The sequence below is a fragment of the Jaculus jaculus genome, chromosome 15 (assembly GCF_020740685.1).
Source record: "Jaculus jaculus isolate mJacJac1 chromosome 15, mJacJac1.mat.Y.cur, whole genome shotgun sequence".
NCBI lineage: Eukaryota > Metazoa > Chordata > Mammalia > Rodentia > Dipodidae > Jaculus > Jaculus jaculus.
This window is the reverse complement of record NC_059116.1, coordinates 50,981,781-51,003,602: the sequence shown is the minus strand read 5'-3', so window position 1 is coordinate 51,003,602 and position 21,822 is coordinate 50,981,781. Positions and strand designations below refer to the sequence as shown.

The 21,822-nt window shown below is 39.6% G+C and overlaps 1 protein-coding gene across 2 annotated transcripts in view; it reads left to right on the top strand.

The window, feature by feature from the left end:
- The first annotated feature begins 11,088 nt into the window (after positions 1 to 11,088).
- Dtna (dystrobrevin alpha) overlaps positions 11,089 to 21,822 on the top strand; it is a 425,345-nt gene continuing 414,611 nt past the window's right edge. For both annotated transcript variants that reach the window (XM_045134780.1, XM_045134782.1), the window contains exon 1: positions 11,089 to 11,319. The gene's annotated coding sequence lies outside the window, so the exon portion shown is untranslated. The remainder of the gene's footprint in view (positions 11,320 to 21,822) is intronic.

Genomic DNA, 21,822 nt, shown 5'->3' with positions numbered 1-21,822 from the left:
TTCTGGAGGTAAGGTAACAGAAAATTAAAGTGATTTCTTTGGCTGTATTTTGAAAGTAGTGATTGTATGTCCTAAGTAGGTGAGAAGAAATGAGACCAGAAAGAAATTCCACTATTTCGAGAGAGAGAAAAAAAACAAAAACAAAAACATGGGGCATAGTTAACACCTAGTCTCCTAGGTGGGGTAGCTTTGGTATGGATGGTGGCAAAGGCTTGAGAGCAGGGTGCCTTCTGGCTAGTCTGAGGATGGCTGCTTCTTGTCCTCCACTTGCCTGAGGACCTTACAGGTTAGGTTGCTTCAGGGTATAGTGACTATTAGAAATGAAGGTGTCAAATTCCAGGCCACTACCCAATTTCTTATTGCACCCTAAGTGCAAGAGAAAGACTTGGGAATATTTTTGGGATAACTGGGGTGAAGGAAGCAAGGAAGCTGGTACTGGTGTGTTTTATTTTCAACCCAGACTGAGAATAAACATATCATTTGGGGATTTAAAGTTTAGAACTAAAATGATAAGGTGGTAAACTTGAATTTCCTAAAAAATTATTAATTGTATATAGCAGCTCTCTGATATGACTTTCATATGAACTATTGTTAGGTAAGGGTGGATATATACATATGTATGAAATATTTTATAGTTTTTGAATACATATAAGCTATTTTCAAAGATGATGGAATTATAATTGGAAAGGTAAATAATACTAATTTTCAAATTTTAAAAAGTTTATAACAATACTGAAATAAAGTTATGAAAAGTCAAGAATGACTTATAGTGAAATACTTCCAGATTTAGAATGGTTTCTATAGAAATAAAATTATGTTATTCAAGTGAATATTAATGCTATCTGATTAAGGTAGGAATTCAAGATATTCTATTAAAAAGGATACAATTAAAGATACTATTGTCCATAGAACATGACGAAAAAGCTCATTTTAGTTTGAATGTTGCTATTTTTATAGGTATAAAAGTCGAAATTCTGCTGGACGTGGTGGCTCATGCCTTTAATCTCAGCACTAGAGAGGCAGAGGTATGAGGATTGCCAACAGTTCAAGGCCACCCTGAAACTACATAGTGAATTCCAGGTCAGCCCGGACCAAAGTGTGACCCTACCTCAAAAACAAAACAAACAAACAAAAAAAGATAGATATTCTGTTACCTAAATATAATAATAATTATTTTAACAGCTTAATAATGACCTAAAAACATATATAAAAAATTCAGACACTCAGAGATTTCTAATAAAGGGAAAAGACATTAGTGTTTCCTACTCAGGGCAATGTCATGTCTAAACACAGTATCCATTTTTACTTTATCACCTAAACAGTCAGTGCTTACAGAACTCTGAGAAGCTGTGAAATATACATGAGGTTGATCAAATTGTGAGTTTACAACTCCATGTGTAACAGCATGAAATGGCTGGACAAAATCACACACAGCCCCCAAATTTGTCTTCTAGCCTCCAAACACGTGCACACACATTCATCCACATAAACACACACACAAACACACACACACACACACACACACACACACACACACACACACACACACACAAATGTAAGCATTTTCTTTTGTACTTCCTTCTCTTGCTCTTCTTCCTTCCCCATCTTCCTCCTGCTTTTCCTCCTCTGCCTCTCTGCTCTTCCTCTCCCCCCCCCCGTTCTTTCCCCTCATCTTTTGTTTCTTTTAGCCATGACTAACTTGGAACTCATTATGTAAACTATGATAGCAACTATCCTTCTGCCTCTGCCTCCTGAGTGCTGGGATTATAGGTATGCCCAGCTAACCTTGGTTAACAAAGAAATTAGTGGTTACAGTATCACATCATATGAACACATGTGAATAATTACAAAATATGTACCCCCCAAATTAACATAACTTATTTACCACAATAAATTTAAATGTACAACAAAGCTACTCACAAATTTGTCATGCATTTTGTTGTGATTTTAATGTCAAATGTCTCGTATAGCTTCAAACTTTTGATGTTGAGCTTCCAAGTTACTCCCCAGCTTGTACGCCCTTTGGGGATAGAGCTTTGCTGCAGGTGGTGTGTCTCTGAGTCAGTGCTGGCATTGCCCATGGGTTGTCCAGTGTTGGCTCACTCTTGCTGACTCCTCCCTGATGCTGATAGCTGATATGGTTTCTGTTGTGATGGGGTCCCAAGATGGAGTCACCAATGTCAGCAGAATGGTGACAGAGGCATAAGGAAGTGAATTATCCACATTCCTCATGAAACCACTTGGTCATTATCCCCTCCTTGCCTAACAATGCCCCAGGTCATGGCTTCCTGCCCCCTTATCTCAAAAGTTACAGGGTCACTGTTCTGTGTCACACCCTAGCTATTTTACATGGTTAATGTAATGATCTCCCCTAAAGGAAGTTCTCTGTTCAACTAACAAATGAGTTCTTTCTCCTTATTTACCTTCCCCCAGCTGAAAAAATCCCTATAAAGCTCAGTACCTGAAAACTCAGGTTGGCTGTGCTCCTCTCTTGTGAGCCAGCCCTGGAAGCTCATGCTTTTTCCAAATAAAAATCTTTGCCTCAGAGTGGTTTGCATGGTCTTAGTCACTCCCAAACCTTACAGTTTCCCCATGAGACTTTCCATCAAAAGCAAAAATAGGCCCCTTCTTTCCAAAAACTGCTTCTGGTCATATGTTTTGTCCCAGCCATGAGAGGGTAACTTATACACATTTGAAAAGACTACAACTAGCTTATTTTACCCTCATCTTTCTTTTATAGTTTCCTTTAGTTTTCCATAAAATGCAGGATTTTCACCATTAAATATTAAATATTAATATTTATGGTAGGAACTAAATATTAAACTAAAATATTTGTTGAAAAAGTTCTTGGCATTTAATAGAGATCTGATCTATATGTACTTGTTATCTAATGAATCACAGGCTGGGCACACTAATCCATGACTACAATCTCAATACTCAAGAGTTAGAGGCAGAAAGAGCAGGAGTTCAAGTCTCCCCTATCCTCAAGGTCAGGTACCAACCCTCTAAAAAGAATTACTTCAGTGGGGAAAGAAATTAAGTAAGGCAAGCAAGTTTCACATAAATGAAATTGTTTTGACAAAACACTCACACTGTACCCATTACCTTAGTATCTTTGATATTACTACAATGGTTACGTTTTAATTTGAGATGATCAGTGGAAAATCTGACATTTTCCAAAGATAAATGGGTAGCTATTCAGCTAATTAATATGCAATAAAGAATAGGCTTTGTCCTTAATTATTTGGATGAATGAAGTACATTGATCAAATTTATTTTCCAAAGATATTCCTGATTTGCTTATTATTCTTGGTTACATGTATTCAGATATTTTGTATTCTTAGAGACATACACACAATTCAACCAAAAATCAATTAAAAATGGGATTTAAAACAATTTTAGCAGGAACTGAGTTTATCATAAGCACCTTCTGAAGAGCTATGTTCAGCAGCTGACTCTTTCTATATTTTTCTGTGACAGTGTTTTAAAGTTTCATCTGAAACATTTGTGTTTTGTTTATGATCTATTGAGAGAATAAATACACCCAGGAGTAAGCATCTGTTGTTATAGTGCCACTGAGAAATGTGAACTGCTATAATATGTATTTAATAAATTGCTATTATAAGGTAGCATCACAGCTATCTAAAATGGCAAGAAACTTTTTTTTATTCGAACACTAGGGAACACAAAACACATTTGAGACCACATACACCTGTCCTTAAGTTAGGTTCCCCTCTCAGTCCAAGGAGATCATGGAAAATGTCAGATGGGAAGAGCAATGGAGACACTACCACTAACAACTGAGCTATGAGGCACTGCCCAGGTGCAAACTGGAGCTCTGCCCTATCATTTGTGTTTGCATTTGCTCTGTCTCAATTACCTGCAGTTAATCATGGCCCAAAAATATTGAATGGATAATTTCAGGATCTAGTAGTTCATGAGATTTCAGTTGTACTCCAAGCAGAGTAGCATATAAAACCTTGCACATCCAGCTCCATCCCATCTAGGTGTGAATCATCCCTTGTTCAGACATTCCTATCCTCCATGTCCTACCGACCTGTTTATCATTTGGTTGTTCTCTTAGTTTTCTAAACAATTCAGGAGGTATTTCAGTTTTATGTATAATTAACCTTTATTTTATTTTATAATGGCCTCAAACACCAAGACTAATGATGTTGTCAATTCAGGTATAGTACAGAGAAGTCCTAAAGTGCTCCATTTAAGGGAAAAGGTGAAAGTTGATCATATCTCTGTGTTTACACATAGCAAAATGCATAGTATATGCAGGGCTCAGCGCTCTTTACGTTCAAACAGCCTTTAGAGTTCTTGGGTTGCACCATGATGGATAAGGAGCAACACTGTACATCTGGTACACTGACCTTGACTCCGTAACAGCTGACTGAATCATGCCTCAGTGAAAAATCTCTTAGCAAATATACATTAACTTTATATAGATACTTGTCATGAACTGATGCACAAAGGAACTGAATGGAATTTCTTGGCATTAATTACTACGATATTTGTACAATGCCTCAACTGTCATGAATGATTAAGACATGATTTACATATTTCAATGAGGGTCAGAACACGAGTTTCTATCCAAGTCTGAGGAATTCTGCAAGGGGATATTTTAAAAGTGAGAGAGCAGCCAAGTGTTGCTGAATATTTTGGGAGCCACAGAGAAGTCAGAATTTTTTTTTCAAGTTATGTAAATTTATTATGAAAAGACATTTGACAAAATAACTTTTGAGTACTAAATAAACATAAAATATTGAATCATATTCCTGTTCTTTCTCTCTTCTTCTCTAAGTTTTGTTGGAAAAGGAGGAAATTGGTTATTTTTGATGGAGAAGGGCATCTGGTTGTAGTAATGCACACATCTATTCCTAGCACTAGAAGGCTGAGGCAGGAGAATCAAGAATTCAATGCTAAACTCAGCTCCATGCTGTCTGAGCAGGTCTGGGATCATGAGATCCTGTTTCAAAAACAAAGGACAAAATACATCATCCTAATTCTGTTCAGAGCCCACCATAACTTCACAATGTCATAGATCACATACATGAAAAAAAAAAACAACTAACTATAAATTTTCTAAGCCACAGTTCTTTTGATATATTTTGTGATCTGTGCCTAGCTGCTAGAGTGTGCTTCATTTTTGAAATCTAGCCAGTGGCTTGAGAGAACTGAATTTTTTACTATTTTGTGTTCTTTTGCCACTACCATACTTCCCTAAAACAGAAGTGTGCACTCAGTGGGCAGAGTGGTTTCCAGTTGATGAAAAGGCAGTACCATTATTTCATCAGACCTGTGACTCCATCTTCTTATCACATGTGTAAATACTCCAAAACTGCTAATTATATGTTTCCAAACTATGAACAGTTCATAGGTGATAATACTCAACTTATCTGACATATAACATGTAAACACCATGTATAGCACCACATATTAAAAAGTCATGCAGGTTAGGCAGGGGTGGTGGTACATGCCTTTATTCCCAGCAATTGGGAGGCAGAGGTAGGAAGATCACTGTAAGTTTGAGGCTATCCTGGGACTACAAAGTCTGTTCCAGGTCACCTGGGCTATAGTGAGAATTTACCTAAAAAAAATAAAAAAATCAATAAAAAATTTTTAAAAAGCTGGGTATGGTGGCACATGCCTTTAATCCCAGCAATTGGGAGGCTGAGGTAAGAGGATCACTGTGAGTTCGAGGCCAGCCTGAGACTCCATAGGGAATTCCAGGTCAGCCTGGGCTAGAATGAGACCCTACCTTGAAAAACAACAAAAGTTATACAGGTGAAGTTTTTCTATAACATAACAAACATTCTCTTTTGACCAATGCTCTCTCCCATGTTAACTGTAAACTTTTTCTTAAATATTTATTTACAAGGAGAAGGAGAGAGAGGGGAGGTAATAGACACACCAGGGCCTCTTGACACTACAAACAAACTCCAGATTTATGCACCACCTTGTACCCCTGACTTTATGTGGGTAACGGGGAATCAAACCCAGGCTGTCAGGTTTTGCAAGCAAGTGCCTTTAACTGCTGAACCATCAGTCCAGCCCCTATAAACCTTTTGTTTGTTTGTTTGTATTTTCAGGCTAGGGTCTTGGTCCAGCAAAGGTCAACCAGGAATTCACTAAGTAGTCTCAGGGTGGCCTCAAACTCACTCCTCCTACCTCTGCTTCCTGAGTGCTGAGATTAAAGGCATGAGCCATCACACCTGGCTAAATGTGTAGCACAAACTGGTCTTGAACTCCTGATCCTTCTGCCTTGTCCAGTAATTTTATAATTTTAAATAAAATTATAAAAGCAATTCTCTTTTTGATAAACATACCCAGGTTAGTATAAACCCCAAACATTTGGACATAGCTGCATTAAAAATATGTTTCTCAGCTGGGTGGGGTGGCTCATAACTTTAATCCCAACACTCAGGAGGCAGAGGCAGGAGGACTGGCATGAGTTCAAGGCCAACCTGAGACTCCATAGTAAATTCCAGGTCAGCCTGGGCTAGTGTGAAACTCTACTTCAAAAACCAAATACATAGATAGATAGATAGATAGATAGATAGATAGATAGATAGATTATTTTCCACACTATGATAATCTATCTACCCATGTCCCCTCAATTGTCCTCTAAGTCCTGAAAATCCACAAGAATACTGTAGTCACTTTTTCTTTGCTGAGGCAGACCTCCAACTGGAAGTAGCTTATAGGAGGAAGGGGTTTATTTCAGACTTATAAAATCCAGGGTAACACCATCAATGGCAGAAGAATTTGGCTTACAGATGGGAATGCTAAACATGTCCAATTTGCTTAAGGCTCTTGCTTTTATCCCTTAGATAATCCCACTGGAGAGGTCCATGAACACCCATACCTGATGACCTCACTCAATTTGAAAAGCCAGATGGGTCATCTCCCCAATTTTCTAATGGTAGTTAGGGTCACTTCTTTAGAGGAGGGAATAAAGGATTTTTAGGGGTAACAGGGGCCCCATGAACATGAAAATTATAAGTGTCCTTAGTCCTGTCCATACAGTCTTCACATTGCTAGAAGTTGGAGAAAGAGCTTGATGCTCCTTACCTCTTGCTGCCTAAAGGAGTTCCAAGGATCTGTTTCTTTTTAAATTCAACCCATATCCCTTCCTAAAAATGAGTTCCCCTTTCCAAAAATTAAAAATATGAAAGGATTAATTCTGAACATGGACTATGTCTGGTTAGCTCAGTTTGCATCCAGAGCCTACAAAAAGACTCCAATTTGGAACTCTACATGGGCTTTATCCAACTCTTGCTTTCTCATAGGCAGGAGTTCTCCATACTCTCTTCTCTTAAGTTCTTTAAGTTCCATCCATAATCCATTAAAGCCTGTAAACTATATATATATATATATATATATATATATATATATATATATATATATATATGTGGCAGATAGCCTCAGGTTCACTGAGGTGAACTTGCAGAACAAGCACAGTTATGGAGGAATGGATTTATTGAAGCTTAGAGATCTAGGGGAAGTTCCATAATGGCAGAAGAAGCTGGCCTGCTTCCACAAGTCCAAGCAGAGAGAGAGAGAGGTAAAGCACAAGCCCAAAACCCAAAGCCAAAAGCCACAGAGCACAGCACACTTCAGGAACTACTGCTAGGCACACTTTGCATATCTTTAGATTGTAATCTGAGACCCACCACCATACCTTAAGATCCACCCAGTGACACTGCCTCCAGTCAGGTGGCTGCAGATGCAAACTACAAACTAATAAAAAACTGAATATATTGGGGGCCATCTATTCAAACCACAACAATATTTCCAGAACTACTAGTGATTGTTGAGTCACTTAAATTGTAATGCATGTTTGAAACATGTTACAATCATCATGTCTAAATATAACTGTAATCAAACAAATCCCATGATGAGCATGTATATCCAAAGAAAAATGCTGTTGATTTTCACTTCAGGTTTCTGCCCATGTTGTTGAACTTTCCCAGAATACTGCAATGTCATTAGAATCTGCTACATAGTAAAGCTTCTAGTTTAACTTCAATAGCCTGTGTAAAATCCTGGATTATGAATCACTACAATGACCTATGCCCAGAAATCCATCTATTTGTAGTGTTTATGAGGAGTAGATGAAGGTACTCTGAGCAACATCTGTCAAGCTCACCATTCAGAAAATATAAATTAAATTTCCAAAACATTGAAAGAAAAATTTCAGCACTTTGGGCTGGAGAGATGGCTTAGCGGTTAAGCGCTTGCCTATGAAGCCCTGTGTGATGGCGCAAACCTTTAATCCCAACACTCAGGAGGCAGAGGTAAGAAGATCACCATGAGTTTGAGGCCACCCTGAGAGTACCTGGACTACAGTGAAACCCTACCTTGAAAAACAAAGCAAAACAAAAAGAATGGAGGGGGGCTGGAGAGATGGCTTAGCGGTTAAGCGCTTGCCTGTGAAGCCTAAGGACCCCGGTTCAAGGCTCGGATCCCCAGGTCCCACGTTAGCCAGATGCACAAGGGGGCGCACACGTCTGGAGTTTGTTTGCAGAGGCTGGAAGCCCTGGCGCGCCCATTCTCTCTCTCTCCCTCTATCTGTCTTTCTCTCTGTGTCTGTCGCTCTCAAATAAATAAATTAAAAAAAAAAAAGAAAAAAGAAAAAAAAAATTCAGCACTTTTCTACTCACCATGCAGAAAATTAGGTAGAATCATCATATTCCTTATAAATAAACTTCTAAGAGGAGTTCAAATTATTAGGTGCAGCAGACATATAAAATACTGAAAGTACTTTGAAAATATAAAATGTTATTGCTATTGTTGCTATTGTTTTTCTTTAAATGTTGAAAATATTTTCTTTAAATATTGGTGACTGTCCCAAAACAAGCCTCCCTAACTTTTATCCACTTTAAGATATCTGTGCCTTCCTTTGGTTTTCCATCTGGCCCCCTGAGGTCTAGAGTTGATTTCATCTTAATACCTTTTAATACTGTACCTACCATGGCCTTGACTTGAGCCCATTGTAATGTTTAGTATAATGCTTTTTTTTTGGTAGAGTAGTCTACTCATTTCTTTTGGGTGATCTTCTATTTACACTGGATTTTAAAAAATGAGTTCAATCTGGGAAGACTCTTCAGAGCCGATGCCTATGTCTTGGCTGCCAAATACCTAGGAATTTATAAAACAAAACAGAGAGTTTGATAATAAGAAAGTCTACAATTTCCTGAATTTTCTGTGGAGCAAAATTTAGAAAATATTTTCCTTCACATAAAGCTTGTTTCTCTCTTTTCCTTCTTTGTTGTTTTTTCTGGTATATTGACTGTTTCAGTTTCCTACTTCCTATTGCTTTCTCATTTACCATCCCCGGGCCTCCCCATTCTCTTATGTTTGGATTGTTAGAAGTCTAGTCAGCTGTTATATTCTCTTGTTTCCACCAGATTAGAAACTATCCTGGTGTCATTTTTTCTTTCTGAGAACATTTACAGTTAAAAAAAAAACAACAATGCCTTCTTGGTGTTTACATAAACATGCTGCATGTGCAGATGAGAAAGAGGGTTAGACATGGTACCCTGGCCATCTAGCAGCCAGGAGTCAGTAACAAGATGGGGTACACAGAAAATTATTTGAACACAAACCAGAAAGCATCAAGTAGGAAGAAAAAGATTAGTGTAGCTTATACTTTCTTTGTTAAGATTAATAATACAAATATATAAGACACATTTATTTTTAAAAATATTTTATTTCTGCATTTATTAGTGACAGAGAGAAGCATTTAGAGAGAGAGAATGAGTGCACTAGGGCCTCCAGCCACTGCAAACGAACTCAGATACAGGTGCCACCTTGTGCATCTGGCTTACGTGGGTACTGGAGATTAGAACATGAGTCCTTAGGCTTCACAGGCACAGCCTTAAACACTAAGCCATCTTTTTAGTCTCTCACATATTTATAATATTACTATAAACGATATTTTTATTTTTATGTATTTATTTGAGACAGAGATAAAAGCAAAGGGAGGAGAATGGGCACATCAGGTCTTCTAGCCACTGCAAAGGAACTCCAGACACACACCACCTTGTGCACCTGGTTTATGTGGGTTCTGAGGAATCAAACCCAGGTCCTTTAGCTTTGCAGGCAAGTGCCTTAACTGCTAAGCCATCTTGCTAGCCCTCAAAATCTTTATAGCCTTAGAAATACAAAGCACTAAGGTATTAAAAAGTTTGAATAAAATATAATTATGAAATTGGAGACTATCACAAAAACATTGGCTAAAATCACTTGAAATTACTATCTAGGTAATTTCAAATTCAAATAAATATAAATGCACATACATAAAAGAAATCTGAAAGTATAAAATTGGAGACATATACAAATACACAAGAGGAGATTATATGCAAACATTTATAGAAATGTATTTTCCATTTTAATTGTTAGGAAACAAAGGAATCAGTAATATTTTCAGTATCCTAAGTTTCCAGAAATTGGCTATGATGAGTAAACAAACTATAAATTGGTCTGTAATTAATATCTATAGGGAAATATTGGCTTGTTTGTACTTGGTGGGGTCAGTTATCTCACATCCACCTCTGTGTCTTGAAAGTGACAATTCTATTTGCCTTCTCCGCCACCTCCTCTTCAAGAAAGCTCTGCAAATAAATGAGGTAATGCTGGAGAAATGTTTGCAGCTTAGTATAAAAACCCGGGCATACCACGAAGGTATCCTTGCTACTAGCGCATATTCGAGCCTTGTGTGGTATTGTTCCTATTATAAATGGAAATTGCATTGTTTGAAACCATGGTTTTTGACCAAATCTAGGTCAGTATGAAAGGATGACTATTTTAATTTTAATACGAGGCTCTGTTTGGATCGCCTGCACGTGTGGCAGAAAACTGAAGGAAATAAAGCGTAAAAATCAAGCTTTGAAGGAGAAAAACAATCTTTATATGTAAGGATTTTGTTTTTTCAATGAAAAGCATAAACACTGTATTTCCCCGGAGAAATATTTCGGTCCAGTATAGAGGCTAGTGGATGCAGGGCGAGTGTGTGCGCGCGGGGTGTGTGAGTGTGTGCGCTGTGCGTGCGCGTCCGTGGAGATGGGCGGGGGAGCGGCTGGGAGGATGAGATCATAGTTTCAGGATCCTCAGGAAACCCTGGTACTGGCAGCAGCCAGCCTCTGCTGTGCCCACATGACCCACAACTCTGGCAGCGGACCCGGCACTTCCAACATGATTAAATAATAAGCAAGCGGCTCCTGCTTCATGCCCACACCTCCCTACAGACCAATGGACACCTTCTAAGAGTTTGGCGAGTCGGTGACCGAGGCGCCCGTCCGTTCCAAGGTGTGTGCAGGCGACGGCTTCCTTGACAGCTAGGGGTGGGGGAGGGCATCGGGATGGAGAGGGTAGGGGTGCGGGACGCCGAGTGGGCGCGGGCCCGGCTGCCTGCGAGCTGCCCATGGGCGCCTGAGCCTCGGAGCCCGGCGCCGGCCAGGAGGTGGCCAGGGACGCGCGGCCGCGGTCCGCTGCTCAAGGAACAGGCGTCCGAGGCGTCCGCCCAGGGCGCAGGGCAAGGACAGGCGCCCGCGTCCCGGCTAGTCCAGAGCGGCGCGGGGGACAGACTGCGCCCCGGCGCCCACGCGCGGGCTCCCACCTGTGCGCGGGCGGGCGGGAGGGCGCAGCATGCGCGGGGCTCGGCCGGGACTGCGGCACCAGCGGCGTCTCCCCGGGCGGCGGGCGCGCAGCGCCTCGGGCCCGCGGGGCGGTCCTGGCGGCTGCGGGATGCTGGCAGGGGCAGCGGGGCGGTGCAGGTAAATCTCGTTGCCCGCTGAGGCCACAGCCACGGCCACGCAGCCGTTCCGGGCCGGGGCTCGGGAAAGCGCCACCTCGTGTGCGCATCGCGGGGTGACTTGTTGGGCTGGATGCTGCCTTCTGGGTAGTCCTCGCGCGCTGAGACGGTGGGAGGCAGCGTGGCCACCTCCATCAAGGATGGCACTCACGTTCGGGAAGTCTGGCGTGGGAGGGGGTGCTGGGTTGACCGGGAAATCCGCGGCCAGGTCGCATCGGAGCGTTGCAGTACAGCGGTCTGGCCGCGCGGGGGCCGATCCCCGTGGGCAGTGGGCACTGCAGGGCGCACCCCAGCGGGCCCGGGGCAGGGGGCGGGGGGCGCGGGCTAGACATCCTAGGGGGTCTTGGCCTGTTGCTCACCCACCTCAGAGTTCAGCCCTGGACCGAGGGTAGATGAGAGGTTCCTTCTGGCACCCAGAATGGGAGATGGAGAATGTCTGTCAAAATTCCAAAGCTGGACCAAGAAGAATGAGGCAAGGGGTGTAGGATTAAGAGTGACCATTGGTGGTATGTGACCATATTGAACTTTACTCTCTCACAGCCTTGGCTAATTATGGCTTTGGGAAGTGTTAGAACTTGGAGTGGGGTTGGGGATGTTGCATATACACTAGAAGTGTATGATGTGCATCCACTTTGAGGTTTGTTCTTACCCTACAAAAAATTGGGTTGATGTTTCATTCAAGTCTTCCTGTTACCCCATGAATACTTGCATCCAATGTTTGTGTTTGTTTTTTAAAATAAATTTCTGCATTGTTGAAGTATGCTTGGTTATTAATTTATTTTACAAAAAAAAATGTTTTGATTTGATTACTCCCAAGCTGAAATTGGGCGGGGAAGGGAAGGGGATATTTCTCCACATGTTTCACAGTCTAGTGTGGTCTAACTTTATTAGATCTCTTAATTCTTCCAGCAGCCTACGATCAGCCGCAATATGACCCACTGTTTTACAAATGGGAAAATGGATATCATACCCAAGGTCACACCGTTATTACACGTCAGAGCTCCGCGCAGCTCTGAGCATGTGCTAGCGCTGCTCATGTTACCTACAGCCTGTGCTGACTTACGGACCACATATTCGCACGAAGAGGAGCCTCTTAATTGATGGCATGCTACAATTTGGGCAACTAAATGTTTTTCTAATTTTAATATGATAATTACCACACATATCTACTGGATAGTTTACTTTCGCCATAGCTAACTAAGTTTCGTGAACTAAATGTAAAGTAACGTGAAACAGTAAAGTTAAAATTTCGCAGTTAGCATAATCAGCAGAGTAAGTTGGTATCAGGCAGATGGCTGAAGCTAAGGACTTGTTTTCACTTCACTTTAAACTTCTTATGACAACTTTGCACAAAGCATGGCTGTCAGTTTGCTCACAGCACTATTTTGCAGAATTTTTGAGTGTTTTCATTTTTTAAACCAATCACCCTGACAAGAATTCATGCTGCCATTAAAGAAGAATTATGCAGTTCTCTGTCAGCCGTCAGTGATTAAAAGGCAGACTATATGTTGAAAGCATTTGTGCCCATCCTGTTTTTAGTGAATTGTATGTACTTTCTACAAAAGGATGTAGTATTGAACCTTGAAACCAAATTTTCTCATTAGTTCTAACTCAAAATACTCTTGAATATCTCCTCTTGTTTTACATGAGCAATGATGTAAAGAAAGTCCTCAGTGGGGTGAACTCCAACTCCGCGTATTTAGGGAAGCACTCTCCATCTGAGTTTATCATAGACTTTTACAAGACACACACTTTTTTTTTTGGACAGATGTCTCTCTTAAGTCTTCATCTGCTATGTTTTAAGTAAATTTAATTGCTTCACATAATGAGTTTCCAACTTATTTTGACATTCACAGATTTTCCTTTTGTCTTTTACTTGAATTAAATCCAATACACATCATCTCAAATCTACATTTCTAACATGATAAGTAAAGCAAGAGCCAAATCTATCATGAAAACATGTTCTTTAGACTGATGATCCTGCTCTCTCGTGGTTATTCCCATCCCAATACTCATCTGAATTATGGCTACATGTTTATTTGGGGATGCTATAATGGGGGGCAGTGGTCAGAAAATTGTTTGCCATCAACAATGTGTTTTGATGTTGAATCTGAGTTTTCATATCTGTTTCTATAACAAGCTAACTGCTATAAAGGCATGTGTCCTATGATGCACACCAATACCTCTTCTTAACTGATGGTGTTTCCGTTTCTAGCTTCTGTTACTTAGTTTAGAGATAGCATTCTCTTGATGTTTTTATCACACTTGGGGAATCTGACCTGGCTCTTTTCCCTTCAAGTCCCACCTCACTAGTTTGTCTCTGTCTCTGAAGGCCCATTCTGTTGCAGGTGCTAGAGGTAGCTGGGAAGTAGGAATGAGAAGAATGTGTGATCCTGGCAGCTCTGGGAACAGGCTTTAAGATCATTATAAAAATCGATGGCTATTTTTCCATTGAAGTAAATTTCCTGAATGGAAGAGGCAACTGGACTGGACATGGAAGTCAGAATAGGATGCACAAATGAACACTTACATATTAGTGAGGGGATGACATCCAGTGTTTTCTCTAAATGCTTTCATGGCTTGCATGGCAATTTTTAAATTTTTTTTTCATTTGTTTTTATTTATTTATGTGAGAGAGACACACACTGAGAGAAAGAGGCAGATGGAGAGAAAGAGAGAATGGGCACTCCAGGGCCTCCAGCCACTGCAAACGAACTCCAGAGGCATGCACCCCTTGTGCATCTGGCTAACATGGGTCCTGGAGAATTGAGCCTCGAACCGGGGTCTTTAGGCTTCACAGGCAAGAGCTTAACCACTAAGCTATCTCTCCAGCCCTGCATGGTTATATTTGAAATTATTTTCTGAGTCAGAGACATATGTATTCTTCTCATTCCCATCTCATGAGGAAGTGCATTTTCTCTCATTTTCCACCTATAGACTATGGAAGTTGCTGGGACAAAACAACTGACCAAAGGCTTATAGTTTCCAGGGGAGGTTTTATCATGGCAATAAAAAGCATGGCATGAGCAGGAAGCTGGCTCAAATTTTGTCACGTATTTGGGTAGTAATCATCTAAATAAGGGGCTGGAGAGATGGCTTAGCAGTTAAGGTGCTTGCCTGCAAAGCCAAAGGACCCAGGTTCAATTCCCCAGGACCCATGTAAGCCAGATGCACAAGGGGGCACACGCATCTGGCATTTGTTTGCAGTGACTGGAGGCCCTGGCATGACCATTCTCTCTCTCTCTCTCCCCCCCTACTCCCTGCCTATTTTTATATATCTCTGTCTCTCAATAAATAATAAAAATAAAATATTTTTTAAAAGAAGTAGTCTAAATACTGGACTTGGAGCTGCTCTTAGAAACTTCAAGGTCTGCACCCAGTGACACACCTACTCAAGCTAAGCTATTTATTTTTATTTTATTCCTGAGGGGGGGGGAGGGAGAGAATTGGCACAATAGGGCCTCAGACACTTCAATGGAACTCCAGACACTTGCACCACTTAGTGGCATGTGTGACCTTGTGCTTGCCTCACTTTTGTGCATCTGGTTTATGTGGAATCTGCAGAGTCAAATATGAGTCCTTAGTCTTCACAGGCAAAGGCCTTAACCGCTGAGCCATCTCTTCAGTCTTCAAGCTAGGCTTTATCTCCAAGAGGCCATACCAGCTTGGGACAAGTAGGAGGTTTGATCATAACGACATGAGGCTACAGGGGACACTTTACATTCAGACCACCACAGTATAGGAGGATTGTGGAACTACTGACCACTTTTCAAAGTACATGGAGCATTGCTGCCCTTTACTTGGTTATTACCTTATTTTCAAAGCTGTTACTTATGTTCCATGAAAAGCAATGATTTTCTTTCTTTGGGCTAACCCCTATTGTCAAATTGAACAGTGGGTTTCTTTTTAAGTGTTCTTGTTAAGGTCACAGAATGTCTCAAATAGAATTTTAGCTGAAGATTCTCTGAGATGCCCAAGTGAACACAAGAAATTCCAGAGTAAGAGAGAGATTAGGTGGTGAAAGTGCTGGGGAAGTTCGGGATTGGAAAACTGGAGCAAAGAAAATACTGGCAACATGTATTGAACAGTTTTTTGTGTGGTAGATTTTATTCCACAGACTGTATGTAAATTAATTGATGTTTAATGCATACTAAGCATATGAAGTCTGCATGGGCCATCAGTATTTATCCTCTTCTACTTTATAAAAGGGGAAACTATAACTCTGACCACTGTCACTGAATTAGACAATGGCTTTACACATGAGTATTGTTGCTCCATGGTCCATGCTCTGAATTGATGCACAATACCTCAACACCCGGTTGCAAAATTTACGGATGCATTAAATTTCCATCACTGTTGGAAACCATGACTCAGTTTTATCTGAAATTTTATATTTCTTTATAATAAAATTTAGTTGAATAAATAGAACTTCCTTTTATCTATGTTTTTGCCCTACATTTTAAGCAAGCAGATATACATGAATGCGCAAAGACTCATAATGGCCAGAATATGAGAAAGTTCTCATGATGTATTATGCATAGGCTAAAATGGCCATCAGAGTGCCATCTGAAAACATTGAGTTTTTAAATTTTTTTGTTTATTTTTATTTATTTGAGAGTGACAGACAGAGAAAGAAGCAGAGAGAGCAAATGGGAGTGCCAGGTCCTCCAGCCACTGCAAACGAACTCCAGACGTGTGCGCCCCCTTGTGCATCTGGCTAACATGGGTCCTGGGGAATCAAACCTTGAACCAAAGTCCTTAGGCTTCACAGGCAAGCGCTTAACCACTAAGCCATCTCTCCAGCCCAACATTGATATTTTTTAAATGAAGAGAATATGTGTGTGTATGTATGTATATACATATGTATGTATACGTATGTGTGTGTGTGTGGAGAAAGAGAGAGAGAGAGAGATCCTGGAAAGAGATGATTCAGTGGACAAAACAGTTGCTACTCAAGCCTAAGTACCTAAATTCAAATCCCAAGAACCCAGTAAAAGTTAATAGCCATGATAAGCTCCTGAAATCTCAGCAAGCTAAAAGAAAGGTGGGAGGAGAAAAATCCTCAGAGCTAGCAGACAAGCTAACCTGGTGAAAGATAAACTCTCCCTCAAACAAGGTGAAAGGTAAAGACCAACACCAGAAAGTTGTCCACTGATCTTAATACACACATACCCTGGCATGGATACTCATATAATCAAAAGCACGAATATGCGCACACATATGATACACATAAGTGCATATGTATACACATGCAAAAGAATATGCATATTTAATATCTTAAATGAGTAAGAAAACAACTGTATCATCTGGAGGTTCTGTGACCATTAATAATCTGTAGACTTTTTAGTCACCTGTATCACCACTCTCTCTTATTTATCTGGAATAGAAAACACAGAGTGGTTTCAGAGCATAATATAAAAACCTGTGCCTTAGCAATTAAAATCACCCTTCTAATTTTCTTTTTTTTTTAAATTTTTTTTTATTTTATTTATTTATTTATTTGAGAGTGACAGACACAGAGAGAAAGACAGATAGAGGGAGAGAGAGAGAATGGGCGCGCCAGGGCTTCCAGCCTCTGCAAACGAACTCCAGACGTGTGCGCCCCCTTGTGCATCTGGCTAACGTGGGACCTGGGGAACTGGGCCTCGAACCGGGGTCCTTAGGCTTCACAGGCAAGCGCTTAACCGCTAAGCCATCTCTCCAGCCCATCCCTTCTAATTTTCATATTTGGGATGCCTTGACAGAAATCAATGCAGTTGATATACAAATGGACAAATTTAGTAATTTTAAATATTATCCAAAGATGTCAGCCTAAGTCAATGCATGTCATTATCAAAGAGAGATACTAATTGGTTAAGTGTGATAATGCACAAAAGGTTATTTTCTGATGACGATCAGTGTTGGTAAGTGTTGATCAGAGGTTGATAATGTTTGTGAAGACAGTAAGTTGTGTGATGACTTGGAGTGTTTGCACTTCTTCTTTAAAGCTCTTGGAAATACTCAAAGCAAGGATATATTTTCAGTGACTCATGCAGTCCAAAGAGCAATGGAAAACATCATTTTTATGTTCAACCTAGCAAAAAGCCTGGTATCATGGAGTAACTAATAACATTGTTGTAATTTATACAATAAGTAAGAAGATATAGGACATGATTTATTTATTTGATGTATTATTTTTTATTTATTTGTAAGCAGAGAGAGACACAGAGAGAGGATAGGCATGTCAGGGCCTCTAACCACTGCAAAGGAATTCCAGGCACATGCACTACCTTGTGCATCTGGCTTTATGTGGACACTGAGGACTCAAAACTAGGTTGTTAGGTTTGACAGGCAAGTGCCTTAACTACTAAACCATCCTTCCAGCCCCTTATTTGACTTTGCTAATGTGCATGTGGAATATGTCATGGAGCACATCAATGAAAAGTACATTGAATAAGATTCACATTTGCAGGTTATCATGCAGTGTCCTAAGACCAAGTTTTGAGTAAGATAAATATGAAATATATCTATCACTTCTACTCTGGTAATAACTGCAAAATCTCAGTGACTGAAAATAACAAAGTTTATTTCTTACTAATGCTGAATCCCATCTATAGGTCCTTTACTCAATGATACAAACTGGTAAGCTGCCATTGTTCAGAAGATCATGAACATTTTCATTCTTTGTCATGGTACATGGACCACAGTTACTCACTCCCAGCTTTTTTTGTTTGTTTTGTTTTTTCGAGGTACGGTCTCACTATAGCCCAGGCTGACCGGGATTCACTGTGGAGTTTCAGGGTGGCCTCAAACTCACAGCGATCCTCCTACCTCTACCTACCAAGTTCTTACATTCTTTTACCAGCCAATGGTACTTGTGACCTCCCATATTTATTTTAATGGTCAAAAGAGTCATGTGGCCATGTCTAACCAAAAGTCAGAGGTAAAGTATAAGGTTGTCATGTGTTTATGTAGAAAAAAATCATCTAACAAGTAACACAAAAACTAATTCTTCCCTTCAACAGATTTATCACCAAAGACTATTTGATGTTAAAGCACACTTAGAGGACCAACATCTATGTCCTAGATATCAGCAAATATATTTCTTGCATAAAACCTCCAGTGAAAAATTGAGAGGATAAACCAGTTGGAAAATTGACACTGTCATTGTTTTCCAGCAGGGGTTGTATTTAGTCAAGGAATGATGACAAAACAATGGTTTATTTTTGAGTGAAACCAAGAGGTCTCCTGACAGCAAGTACAGGCTGGGATCTGTTCCCAAGCTGCACGCAGTGCTGGGTCAGAATTTGCTAAGCATATTTAACTGTGTCGTCATGATCTTTTTTCATCATTTCATCAATATAAGCAAAATGATTGAACTGTCACACATTGCTATGACAAAGGAACACATATAAATACACAGTATACTGTATATTTATGCTTTGCTCCCAATATAATCTGCATATTTAGAATATACCCAATCCACATTTCAATTAAACATTTACATTAAAATATTTGTACATTAGAACTTGTTGTAAAAAGTAATCTTTTAAAAAATTCCCATTACTGCTATATTGATGATTCCCAAATCTTTCAACATTTTGACATAAGTTGCAAATCTACACAGTACTATATTTCAACCCTGGATGCTGACGTTAACATAATGAAACACAAAACAAATTTAATCACTATGAGGATAACATCTGTTGGTCTTTTATTTCCACATCTGCTTTGCTCCAAATCCACTCCTTGCATAGATCCTTGAAGTGACTAATCTGTTCTCCATTTCTACAATTCTGTCATTATAGAAGTGTTATATAAGTAGAATTACACCATATATAAACTTTGGGGGTAGCTTTTGCATCCAACATAGTTAACTGGAGCTATATGTGGATTGATGCACATGGTTTATAGCTGAGTTATGTTTTGCGGAATGTATTGTATCATAGTACCAAAATTCATTTAGCCATTCGAATGTTGAGAAATATTTTATTTTCTCAAGTTTAAGTTTCTCTAATATAACTTGCTATGGTCATTAATTTACATATATTTGTTTCAAATAATTAATAAATTCTTTTGCATGCCTTCTGATAATTTCTGGTATACTTTTATAGGAAACTACCAAATGTTTGCCAAGTAAATTCTATACTGTCATCAACAAAGAATGAGGGATTGCCTCTGTAATCTCCACCAGTATTTGGTGTTATTCCTGTGTTCTATTTTTAACCATCCTGAAAAGTGTGTGGTGATATCTCATTGTGGCTTTGATTTTCATTTCCTTGATGATGCTGAATATCTTGTTATGTCTTAAAATAAGATATACTGATTGCTCCCACCTTATTTGTCATCTGTAACTACGCATGTACCTTAGCCTTTCCATAAAGATTTTGGGAAAATTTGGGCTGTGTGGAAAAAAAAAAAAAAAACTGAACGGGATTTGAGAAGAATTGTGTCAAATTTATGTATCAATTAAAGGAGAATTACTATTTAACTCATAAAGATAGTATGTCTCACCATTTACATAAGCTCTTCTCATGGTTTTTTTTTTTTTTTCAATCAGTGGTTTGTGGTTTCAGGATTCAAGCCCCATATATATCTCCATAGATTCATATCTACATCATTTTTGAGAAATTGTACATGGCATTATATTTCTTACTTTAATATTCATGTACTCATTGAAATGATATTTAACTTCAATTTTTTACATCTGATTTATTGTTAACTTGATGAACTCACTTATTATTTCTATTTCTTTTTCCTCAGATTTTCTTAGAGTCTTTCTTAGAGTTTTTTTTTTTTTTTTAGCTTAGAGAAATGTAGCTAATCATGTCTTCTGAAAATAGAAACAACTTCAATTATTCCCCATCTGTGCTCCTTTCTTTTCTTTTCTTTCTTTTTTTTTTTTTTTTCTTTTGCCTTATTTCACTGGTTAGAACTTCCAACAGTATGCAGAATTTGGACAATTTGACATGATGTTTTTGCTTTGTCCTGATATTCAAGGGAATTCAACACTCAGACATTTATTTTTAAATGTAATGTAGTAGAAGAATTTTTTTTATCATTGATCTTAATCAAGTTGAAGAATTTTACCTCCATTCCCATTGTTTTTTTTTTTTATTAATTAGATTTGTACTTGGTAAATACAGTCAAGTTGGTACCATTGTTAGCCTCCTCCCTGTCATCCCCCCTCCTCATAGCCCCTCCTTGTTGAGGTTTATGGGTCATGCATTGTGGAGATTGCCCTCAGTTATGGGTAGGAGGAAACGTCTCTGTGCATCATGTCCCAACATGTGGCTCTGACATATTTTCTGCCACCTCTTCGAGAAATTTTCCTGAGCCATGTTGGGTTCATTTTAGGTCTGCATCAGTGATGAGGTCTTGGGAGCCTCTGTGTCTCTGGATATCTGATTTGGTAGGAGTTGATTGTTCTCTGTGTTGATCTCCTTCACCCTTGTGCTGGTACCAGGTTCACCAAGAAAACAGCATCCTTGCTTGTTTTGCCAATTATTCTTAGTTTCAGCTGGGGCCCTTTTGAAATATGATGGGTTGGTTCTCTCCTTAGGATCTGCAACTATCTAAAAAGAGAAGCAGATTCTCCAACGGAGAGTAAAGTTAACACCAGATAAGTGGGATAACCATTATTTTTTTAGAGAGAATTTAATAGGTGTAGGCCCTCTTGTAGCTCACGATTGGTGGTAGGTTGATAATGGAAAGTGGGCTCATTTTTGGATATGGTTCTGACTTGTTTCCAAGCTTCAGCTATAGGTTCCATTCCACTGAGCAGGCCAGTTACAAGAACAGTTGGTTTACCACCATGGCTGTGTACTACTATTGCACTTGTGTGAGCATCACGACAGGTTATTTTCTGCTAAGTAGGTTAGACTATGCATTGCTTGGAGAGATATTGGTCATTTCCCCCAATCGCCCCTGTGGCATCTTCTGGCACTAGATGTGCTAACTGTCTGAGGATTGACTCTCTTCCAGCTTCTAGCCATGTCACTCCATGTTACATATCAACC